Below are 12,176 nucleotides of genomic sequence, written 5' to 3' on the forward strand. Positions count from 1 at the left end.
AAGGGTAAGATGCTATACAGGGTCATATAATAAATACCTCTTCTGCACCAGTCATGTAATAAATTGGGGAGTAGAATTGTATGCTATACAGGGACTTATAATGAATTGGGGGTGGTAGAAGGTGCTATGTAGGGATTGTAAGGATTATAATGAAATGAGGGAACTTTATACCTGTGTTTATAATGAATTGGATGATACGCAGGACAGGGATATATAATGTTTTTGGGAAAGAGGACCCAGGACAGTGACTTAGAATGAATTGCTGGTTGGGAATGTCACACTGACAGATTCATTTATATTTATTTGGTGGTGTAAATTATAGTTTATAAGGTGCACAGTGCTGCCTCATCAACTTATTTTATAAATGGTACATGGCTAATAGTATATTAATGGTGTGGTACCTATTTGTATTCATGGGTGCAGCATGGAGGATTTTTTTTATTCAGGATGAAAATGTATATATAAAAAATATGTAACCTTGTTTTTTTCAGGGCCGCAGTGACCGGTAAGATGAATCGTGGCTGGAAAATCTCGACATTAAAGTCTGAGCAGATGAAACAGATACAATAACAAAATGACTGTGATCAGATAATTTATCACTGGTAAGTCAGTGGGGTAATACTCTTCTTTATAAAAAAAAAAACACCTCCCTAAGGAAACATTTACACATTCATGTGAAATGTTCGTGAGCTGCCAGATTTTTTTTTATTGAACTGCACACAGACTCATAGAGTTTCATATATCCATTCACATATTCATGAAAATCACTTCTCTGAGAATGAGATCTGCAAGACTCAGAGCGTGCCCTATTCTGGAGGCATGCTCTGAGTCTTGCAGATCTCATTCTCAGAGCAGTGAGGAGGAAGAGCAGGAAGGGGGCCTCATCGGTGAGTCAACATCCCTGTCGGTGGAGAGGAACAGTATGTAGGGACATTGGCGCTACACTGGGGAAGTGAGAAACTACTTCTAACTGTGGAATTGGGAGAGGGAGATGACACTTCAACCTCATTGAAGTAGGTCCGCCTGCTACTAACAGATAATTACAGAAATTAACCTAATGAGAAATGGCCAAAAGGACTAGGATTCGTATACACAGAGGTGGAGAAGTAAAGGAACTTTCTCTGTTCAAAGGATATACTTCTTCTGCTCAAAGAATTATCCATGACACTTTGCAGCCAGTGGTCAGTGATGAATATTGAGGTTTGCATCGATCCCATATTTATAGGAGAAATACTTTCGGCATCATATCAAAGGGACAAACATAATACATTCAGTCACATCACTGTAAGATGGGGCAAAGATATCTAGAAAGTTAGGAATCTCATAAAATTCTAACATACCTAACACATCTCACAGCAAATATTGTAAAAATAGTCGGCATTCCTTTCAGTTGCGGTGCACTTGGGAAAATACCACTCACATGATGATTATTGCTTAATTCAATTGAAATCGACACAGTGTGGTGGTGGCAGGGCCTGAGAATCAGTTTATGAAGAATGCACTTAGAAAAAAATAGGGATAAGTATGAAAGAGGTGGGATTGGGTTGAATGTGCAGTTGTTAGAAAGGAGAAGGCTACTCCTTCACCATGTTTATGACCAGGGAAATAAGTGGATGAAATGAAGGTCACCATAGTACGGCACAGCAGGGATGGCTATGTCAGAGGGTGTAAGCCATGTTTCAGTGAGGCCCAGAAAGGATAACCTGCCAGAAGTAAAAAAGGTCGCGAATAGGATGGGGTCTGCTACAGACTGGTTGGGCACTCCATAGTTCTAACAAAAGATGGAGCAGGGGTTAGGTGAATGTCATGTAGTTACAGAAGTTGTGGGAATGTCTAGTCACTGGAAAGTGATACAAAGGAGAAATATTAGTAGACGTTAGCTGTAAAAGTCCAGGATTGGGACATATATCACCAGTAGAGTGGAGAAGCCGAGTGAGGGAGAGTAGGTGGGACATGGAGAGTGCACAGCTTGTTCTTTGCTTTGAAGGGAGGGTTTTCAGGTTTAGGAGGAAGTCACCATGTGATGTCTGGTGAGGGTGTAATTGAGAAGGAGAGTTAGGGGAGCAATAACTGTGAGGGAATATTCAAGCATGGTGAAACAGTTGTTGATTATTAGAAAGGGAGGTGTAGTTAGCAATATGTTGGTTTTCCACAAAAGTCTGTAATGATCTTATGTGCAGCCTCATTCAATATTTATTTATTTTATTCATTTATATAGTTCCACTAATTCCACAGCACTTTACAGACATTATTGGCACTGTCCCCGATGGGGCTCACAATCAAAATTCCCTATCAGTTTGCCTTTGGAATGTGGGAGGAAACCGGAGTACTGGAGGAAACCCACGCAAACACGAGGAGAACATAAAAAATCCTTGCAGATGTTGTCCTTGGTGGGATTTGAACCCAGGACCCTAGCGCTGCAAGGCTGCTGTGCTAACCACTGAGCTGCTGTGCTAACCACTGAGCCACTGTGCCACCCCAATATAAGTGAATTGAGCAAGGCCATGCACGTCCAGTTGGAATATGACCGGAAGTATGCATACTCCATACATATGTAAGAAGATGGACCGCACCGGGGGTACCTCTCTTGCGCTGGTTCCAGAACTGTCAGGGCTGTCACTAGAGTTGAGCGAAACGGGTCGGTCAATTTCAAAAGTCGCCGACTTTCGCAAAAGTCAGGTTTCATGAAACGAAACCCGACCATAGCATGAGGTCTGCCACGAGGTCGGCGACCATGGTGCCAAAGTCGCATTTCAAATGATGCTTCAGTGCCCTTTTTCAGCCAAAGATGGAGGACGCACACTGTGGGCAACGCGATGACATAGGCAGCGGTCACCACCATCTTTGAGAAGGGCATGCAAGTGATTGGCTTGCTTTGTGTGGTGTCACAGGGGCTATAAAAGGGCGTGCATGCCGACCGCCATCTTACTTCTGCTGATCTCAGAATAGGGAGAGCTGCTGCTGATGATGATTCTGTAGGGAGAGCATTAGGCAGGGAAGAAGATACAAAAAACTGCTTCTGCTGCTAGCGATTTTGCCTGTACAACACAGCAGTTAGTGTGCAGTGCAAGGGGAGGCTATATTTTGGTGCATCAGCTCTGTTGGTTATTAGGCTGCCTTATAAGGCTCCCTGATAGCTGCATTGCTGTTTTCACACTGCCGTGCAAACTGCTTTTTTAAAAGCAAAAATACTTTTCATCCTCTTTTTTGCCCAGTTACCAAGAATTCATTTTTCCACACTTTTGTATGCAGCAGTCCTGCTTATTAGGCTGCCTGCTGCCATACTTTGGACTGAGAGCATCAATGTCAGCTTGCTAAAATCTCTAGGGAGATTCAAATTCTCCCCAGTCCTATATAGACATTTTATACACCATCCAATTTCAGCCTGTTATAATGAGGTGTAATATACACTGGGCCTGAGATAATAGTTCAGTGTCCTCAAGTCTGTAGGGAGATTCAAATTCTCCCCAGTCCTATATAGACATTTTTTACACCATCCAATTTCAGCCTGTTGTATTGAGGTGTAATCTACACTGGGCCTGAGATAATAGTTCAGTGTCCTCAAGTCTGTAGGGAGATTCAAATTCTCCCCAGTCCTATATAGACATTTTATTCACCATCCAATTTCAGCCTGTTATATTGAGGTGTAATCTACACTGGGCCTGAGATAATAGTTCAGTGTCATCAAGTCTGTAGGGAGATTCAAATTCTCCCCAGTCCTATATAGACATTTTTTACACCATCCAATTTCAGCCTGTTGTATTGAGGTGTAATCTACACTGGGCCTGAGATAATAGTTCAGTGTCCTCAAGTCTGTAGGGAGATTCAAATTCTCCCCAGTCCTATATAGACATTTTATTCACCATCCAATTTCAGCCTGTTATATTGAGGTGTAATCTACACTGGGCCTGAGATAATAGTTCAGTGTCCTCAAGTCTGTAGGGAGATTCAAATTCTCCCCAGTCCTACATAGACATTTTATACACAATCCAATTTCAGCCTGTTATATTGAGGTGTAATCAACACTGGGCCTGAGATATTAGTTCAGTGTCCTCAAGTCTGTAGGGAGATTCAAATTCTCCCCAATACTATATACACCTTGTACCTTGTTTTACAGTACCATATTGCTGGTGGTATTTTGGGTACATTTTCCCAAAAATGAGGAAGTGTGTTGGAAGAGGCCGTGGAAGTGGGAGTGGGTTGCCAGCTGGTAATGATGGTGTTGGTGGTGGTGGTGGTGGATCTGCTGGTAGTGGCAAAAACACAATAGCACCTAATGCAGGAGGTGTTGAGCCTGCGTCAAAGTCTGGCTCCACAAGGCCTCGAAGGCTCCCTTTTCTGGGAGTAGGTAAACCGCTTTTAAAGCCGGAGCTTCAGGAACAAGTTTTGGCTTACATTGCTGACACAGTCTCCAGCTCTATCACCTCCTCTTCTGAACTTTCAAAAAATAAAAGCACTGAGTCGTCAGTGGAGGCTCCTGGTCAGGAACAACACCTTTTCTTGTGTCCTTCACCCCTACCAAAAGTGAAGGATGCGGCAGTGTTAAATATTAATAATTCGTTAAATATTTCTTATTACACCCAGTTCTGTAGATTGCTTTAGCTTATATGACATAGGCTATTTTTAAGCTTGGCTCATGGTAGAAATGTCAGCTCACCACATATTTAAGTTTAGCCTTGAGGTAAATGTCAAACTCCATATATACCGAGATCACGTGCTTCAAGAGACGTATATAATTCATGGCTAACTGTAGAGGTCGCTGTCTTCTTCCCTCACCATCATGAGACACAGACGCAAGATGACATAACTGAACAGCTGGTATGTTACTTTACTACGAAGAAGCCTAAGAGAGACAGACGCCATTTGCCATGTGAGATCCCGGAGAGAAAGAAGAATACACGTTGCTTTGCTATAAACTAATGGACAATCTCTCTTTCACCTATTTTTATTCACCTGTTTTTCTGTAATAATCTTTTCTTTGATGGAAGAATCCAAATAAACCACTATATTTTTATCTGGTAACTAGTCCTGAGTATTTTACAGGATAAGCATTATTTTACATTGGAGAGCCAGCCAGATCTGCATTTTTGTACTTTTTTGCGGATTTCCCTCCACTTGCCCAAAAGGGGGATTGGACTTTGCTAACGTCAAATCATATGTGCAAGTTATAGGGAATTCCACTACTTACAAGAATCACACAGAACCTAGAAGTAAGAATTGCCAGATAGATTGAGAAGTACTACAAGTGCCAAAGTGCCAGACGTGCTGAAGCCAAGACGTGTGAAGACAAGAGCCCAGCATTGTCCATCAAAGGAACAAGCTGAGAAATTTCAAGGTAAGAGAAATGGATGTAATTAATTCTTATGCTAAGCAGAGTAGATTGAAATTTAAGTCTGTAGACAATTCTAATTCAGAAGTTTTATGGTTGAGTTTATATGCCGAGTGTGAACTTGAGAATCAGAGGTTAGATTCTAAGTTTTTCAATAGAGAAAGAGAGAGATTAAAAAATATTCTACAGATGGTAGATATATTTCATAGATCTGTGTCAGAGAAATCTAAAAATGATTGTGTAGAGGATAGTGATATTCCCGAGATTCACTGTAATGTGGAGAAACAGTTACAAGTAGCAGCAGCCATTGAAGGTGACCTTGCAGACGTGGAACAAGATGGAGAAGTAGGAGGAGACTTCAGAACTGACGTAGAGGACGTACAAGGGAAAGACGTACCACTAAAAATAGACGACTCACAGGCCCAAATCCGAAGGAAAGTAAGGAAAAGTTTGCTAGAGATATGCAAAATAATACCTGCATATGACAACAAAATGCATGTTTGTAGAAACTCTGAGGTTTTTGAAAGTTGTGTTGATAAATTTGATTTATCTAACGAGGAGAAGAATCAGTTGTTCAAAATGTGGATCCCTGTAACCTTTTCCAGGAGGTTATCTTTAAAGTTATCTGGTGAAACACATGAGAATTTAACTGATAAAGACAGATTAAAAATTCTCATTTTTTGTTCATCAAATGAAAATCATCCAGATATTGATATTCTTCAAAAATTAAGGATTGGTCGGAAGGAATGTATTTTTACGTTCATGTCCATATATGAACGTTTGTATAGAATGCTGAGTGAGAATGTCAAAACACCGTCCCTCATAAGGAGTTTTGTAAGCAAATTTTGGTTTTTAAATCCTGCATCTCGTGTTATTGCGTCACAAAAAGATTCTTTGTTTGAATGTGCGCAATCCCTTGATTTTGCCAGAAAACACGAGAATCGTGAAAGGAAAGTAAATTGTGCTAATTTTGTGAAGACAGGCAGAGTAAAATCTTATCAGAAGCCTGCATTAGCAAAACCTTCTAAAATGAGTTTTCCCCAAAATCAAATATATGAAGAACAAAGAAAATCACATGTTTGTTATAAGCCATATGGAATGATGCAAAGAAACACCGAAAAGACACAAATTGAATTAAGAAAAATGATGAGTTCTGATTTTCTTTCTGTAACCAAGATGGCCGAATTTGACAGACAGAAGCAGGTGGTGAGTGACATCATGGCCTGTAAACTGAATACTCTGCTCCAAGAATCTATCAGCTTTAAAATGGCAAGAACCTTTCAGGATATTTTTTGCAGAGAAATAAGTATGGGTGTAGGAATTGGCTAGAAAAAGTAATATATAGTGTAACAGTGTTATACAATTAGTGAGTTATATGTAATTATTTTATAGAGTATAACCCTGTAGTTTTATAGTTTGTGGATATATACATAGTCATACAGTATATATAGAGTGTTTGTAGAAGTAGAAATAGTAGAACTGTATTTTTTGATGAAAATTAAAATTTACTCCAGTAATAAAATTTAGAATTATGAATATGATATTAACCTTATCTTTTATGTTTCCTTAGAATTTTCATTTCAAAGCAGGACTTAATCAGAAAAATTCTCTTACAAGGATTTATGCCTTTATTTACACAGGAAGTTGCAATAATTGCATGATTTTATATATCTAACCCTTAAAAGGAAATAACTAATTGCATTTTAAAATATGTTCTGTGTGTGTGTGCCTTCACCGCATGGCATGAATGACAACCACAGCTGGTGAAATTTGAACCTTGTTCTAATAATACAAGTATACCAGTATACTATGTCCCTGTTCCATAGGAAAAGAATTTTTAAGGGGGTCTCAACTTTTGCAAACCAATGGAATTTTTTTTCCAGGCCTAAATGTCAAGTATAGCTATACAACATATATTTATGTCATGAGTATTTGGGGAATATTCAAAGAAATATGAAGACTAAATTTAAATAGTTTACAATGCATTGATAATTAGGATAATTTGGGTTAAAACACGTGTATTCATCACACCTTCGTATGTGAGGTATTTGGTTTAAACTTAAATATGTGACACAGTCTGAGTGACAGTGACTGAGTGTATGAGCAGCTGCTGAGCGAGTAATGTGATACGTTTGTATGAGACCTCAGGATTCTGAATGAGAGAGAAAAAAAAAAAGAAAAAAAAACAAAAACCCAAAAGCCTTTATCTTTAGGAGAAATATGCAGATCAGTTAAATTATTAGAATATTAGGATATATAATGAAATATTATCTATACAACATATATTTCTGTATTTCTATAGTAATTATTTCTTGATTTAGTTAATTGTGGATAAGTGCAAAGTGCAATCGCACATCAAAATGGTTTATGCAAATTAATTTTTCCAAAGGATAATTTTATGATACTCAAATTAATTTTGATGGTTACACATCTTCAGACAAATAATGGTATAAGCAAGTATAAATTCACATAATTTATACATTAATTATTTTTAATTTTGGTTTTGATAAATGAATTATTTCATGAAACAATATTTTTTGGTATTAAGGGGGAAAAAATATGTTTTTGATCCTGACTACATCATCACATTTGATTAATACCTCTTCTTCACACATTTTAATAGAAAAGAAATAAATAAGGTTCAATGGTATAAGTATTGGATATAATAACATTAAGTATTATAAAGAGTCATTTCTTTACAGTAAGAGGAATATTATATGCAAAGTTGCATAATTTGAATATTTCGGTAACACAAGTTTATGACAATTATGAAATAATTCAGATCATGGAAATATTAAGGGTATATGTTACTGAAGACATAACTACTCTGCATCAACATAAAGGCCTTATTTTTATTTTTATTTTTATTTTTATTCTTATTTTTAATTTTCAATTTTTTATTCTATTTTTATTTTTAATTCTTACATTTTTATTTTTTCTTTCATCAATAGTAAAGTAATATCTACTATAGAATTTTGCTTCATTAAATATAACAATGATACGGTTTCATTACAAAGGAAAATGTTTCACTTCTGAGTTATATGCAACAATTCTTTTATTCATTCATTCGCTCACTCATATATTCTTATTTTGGTTCATGGCTTTACATTCCTACATATTATTAGTATAATAAATATATTCCTTATTAATAAAGATGAAAACACTGGTTACATAAAATACAGTGACACCTATGGGTTGAAAAAGGTAATTACACCTAAGACATAAAAAATGTTCTATCACATGAAAAAATATGGATAATAATTTATCACTTATTATTGGTTTATTATTTCAAATATTGAAATCTATATATGGTACAAATTCTGATAATAATTATATGGATATTACTGATTGCTATGGTACGCTGTGATATTATAGGATAGGAAAATTACCAGATTTGGTATAGGATAGGGAATGAAGACTTCAAGCAAGATACTGAAATTACGTTAATAAAGACTTTTCATATTAAAATTGATTCTTATCAGTTGCAAGAAGAATGCCGCGATCCAGAAGTCCCAGAAGGTAACAAAGCTATAATTTATGAGTAATAGACTGTGTTACTTACAAGTGCAGTATCCATCACTGACAGTCACAAGTGCAGTATCCACCACTGACAGCCACAAGTGCAGTATCCACCACTGACAGTCACAATTAAAGTGTCTAACCTGACAACCAGAGGACGATGATCCTATGATGCTGAGATGAACTGTGTTATCACGTTCTTACCAAGTTCCAGAGGTTTCAATCACCTGAAAAGCTTCGATGTAAAGCTGGTGAACAATAAGGTAACCCTGACATATGTCCTGTGCATTAGGACAAGGACTGGTTATGGTGCTATGTTTAGCAAGGAAGAGTCATTTTAACCCTTGCTTTGCTGACCAAAGACGTCACACCTGTTCAAAGACCAGTACCGATGGAGGATTCCAGAAAATCCAAGGCGAGCCAATGTAAGCCCAGGTTTTTAAAGATGACACTGCACAGATATTAAAGCTGCATTTCATCTATAGACTTTGCTTCTTATCAAAATTTGAATTTATAAACTTTGATTTTATACACAACACGATTTCTACAACATCTATATGCTATAGAAAAACTGTGGTTTTAAAAAGAACCAAGAAGAAGACAGAAGACATCAAAATGACGACCAGATGACATCAGATGATGATGACTGGACCTGAGATGCTTCAATTTAGACTTAGGGAAGTATAATTATACATATTTTAAATGAATATTGTTCACGGCTTACCATAACATGAATTCACATCAATTATGTCATTGAGTACTTATAACGGTAATCTGATATTATTATTGTTATTGATATTAAATTATTTTGTCAAAGAAGAAGAAAAGAAGAAAAAAAGATCTCATTATATTTGAGGGTTCCAATTAATGTCTGTCTCCCTCAAAAGGGGGAATTGTTAAATATTAATAATTCGTTAAATATTTCTTATTACACCCAGTTCTGTAGATTGCTTTAGCTTATATGACATAGGCTATTTTTAAGCTTGGCTCATGGTAGAAATGTCAGCTCACCACATATTTAAGTTTAGCCTTGAGGTAAATGTCAAACTCCATATATACCGAGATCACGTGCTTCAAGAGACGTATATAATTCATGGCTAACTGTAGAGGTCGCTGTCTTCTTCCCTCACCATCATGAGACACAGACGCAAGATGACATAACTGAACAGCTGGTATGTTACTTTACTACGAAGAAGCCTAAGAGAGACAGACGCCATTTGCCATGTGAGATCCCGGAGAGAAAGAAGAATACACGTTGCTTTGCTATAAACTAATGGACAATCTCTCTTTCACCTATTTTTATTCACCTGTTTTTCTGTAATAATCTTTTCTTTGATGGAAGAATCCAAATAAACCACTATATTTTTATCTGGTAACTAGTCCTGAGTATTTTACAGGATAAGCATTATTTTACAGGCAGGCCACACTACAGATTACTCCATGGAGCTCTTTTCACATACCATGCCTGGGTTATCAAGTCAAATCGTGAATTTCCCAGTCCAAGATGAATCTGACATGGAGTGCACTGATGCACAGCCACTGCTAGATTTTTCTGCTGGTACATTCACTCAGAGCACTACATTGTCCTCGCAGTGTACTGAGCCAGAATCTGACCCTGATGAAACTCATGTGCCCCTTCCCGCATACTATACCACCTTACATGGTGACACAGAGGAAGGTGCACATGACATTGAAGAGGAGGTGATGGATGACCCAGTTGTTGACCCAGATTGGTATCCATTGGGGGAAGAGGGTGCCGCTGCCAATAGCTCAGAAGAGGAGAAGCATCCGCAGCAGGCATCGACATCGCAACAGCTGTTACCTGGTAGGCCCGGAGCAGTCCAAAAACGGGTTACAAAAACCAAAAGAGTTGCAGGACAGCTAGGCCAGACGGTCAAATTAGCACAGTGTGCAAGGCCGCAAAATGTCTTCCATAGTAGGAAGAGTACATTGTGGCACTTTTTTGAACAAAATCCTAATGATCAGGCACAGGTTATCTGTAAGAAGTGCACAAAGACCTTTAGCAGAGGGAAAAATCTGAGAAATTTGAATACCAGTTGCATGCTTAGACATTTAGCCACCATGCACTTGCAAGCGTGAACGGACTACCAAACCTCACGTACCACATGTGCAACTGCTCCCAAAGAAGGTAGTCAGCAATGCTACATTGTTTCCCCCACTGTAAGCCCACAGGTTAGCACACCACCAGCAGCAAATGTTGAGGTGTCGTTGCAAGGCCAAAGCAGTCAGGGAATCACAATGTTATTGCTACGAAAGACTGAATCTAGGCCATCAGAAAGAACACCAACTCCATCACCATCATCAACCCTCTCTCAGTCCGCCACGTCCACCGCTAGTTCCACCATATGCAGCTCTCAAGTCCAGCTCAGCTTACCAGAGACTATGAGTAGGACAAGAAAGTACTCATCCTCTCATCCACGTACGCTGGGTTTGAACGCCCTCATTGCCAAGCTAATCTCATTAGAGATGATGCCCTACCAGTTGGTTGAAAGTGAAGCTTTCCGCGAACTCATGGCCTACGCAGTACCACGCTATGACCTACCCAGTCGGCATTTCTTTTCCCGCAAAGCCATCCCAGCCCTCCACCTTCATGTGAAAGATCGCATTGTCCATGCACTCAAGCAATCAGTGAGTGGAAAGGTGCACCTCACAACAGATGCATGGTCCAGTAGGCATGGCCAGGGCCATTACGTGTCCATCACTGCGCACTGGGTTAATGTGGTGGATGCAGGTTCCACAGGGGACAGCAGCGGTGGGACAGTGCTGCCTAGCCCATGGTATAGGAAACAGTTGGGAGTAGGAGTTCGACCCGCCTCCTCCTCCTCCTCCTCCAGAAGTGAAAGCTCGTCCACAGAGCGCAGTCTCACGAGCACTCCATCCGCAGTTGCCAGTGTTGCACACTCGGTGTCCCACTATCGAACAGCTAGTGGTAAGAGTCAGAAGGCTGTGTTGAAGATGATGTGTTTGGGCGACAACAGACACTCCGCGGAGGTACTGGCCGACTACTTGCAGCAACAAACTGAGTCATGGCTAGGCAGTCTACATCTTGAGGCAGGCAAGGTAGTTTGTGATAACGGACGGAATTTTGTGGCAGCCATAGCCCTTTCAAAGCTCCGACACATACCTTGCTTGGCTCACACCTTGAACTTGGTGGTGCAGTGCTTCCTCAATAATTATTCGGAGTTAACAGGCCTGCTCCAGAAGGTCCGAAAACTGTGCTCGCACATCCGCCGGTCACCCGTACACTCCAGTTGTATGCAGAAGCTGCAGCGATTGCTCCAACTTCCCATGCACCGCCTAATTATCG

Source organism: Dendrobates tinctorius, unplaced genomic scaffold (genome assembly GCF_039654945.1).
Source record: "Dendrobates tinctorius isolate UK_male_01 unplaced genomic scaffold, ASM3965494v1 ptg000069l, whole genome shotgun sequence".
Lineage (NCBI taxonomy): Eukaryota > Metazoa > Chordata > Amphibia > Anura > Dendrobatidae > Dendrobates > Dendrobates tinctorius.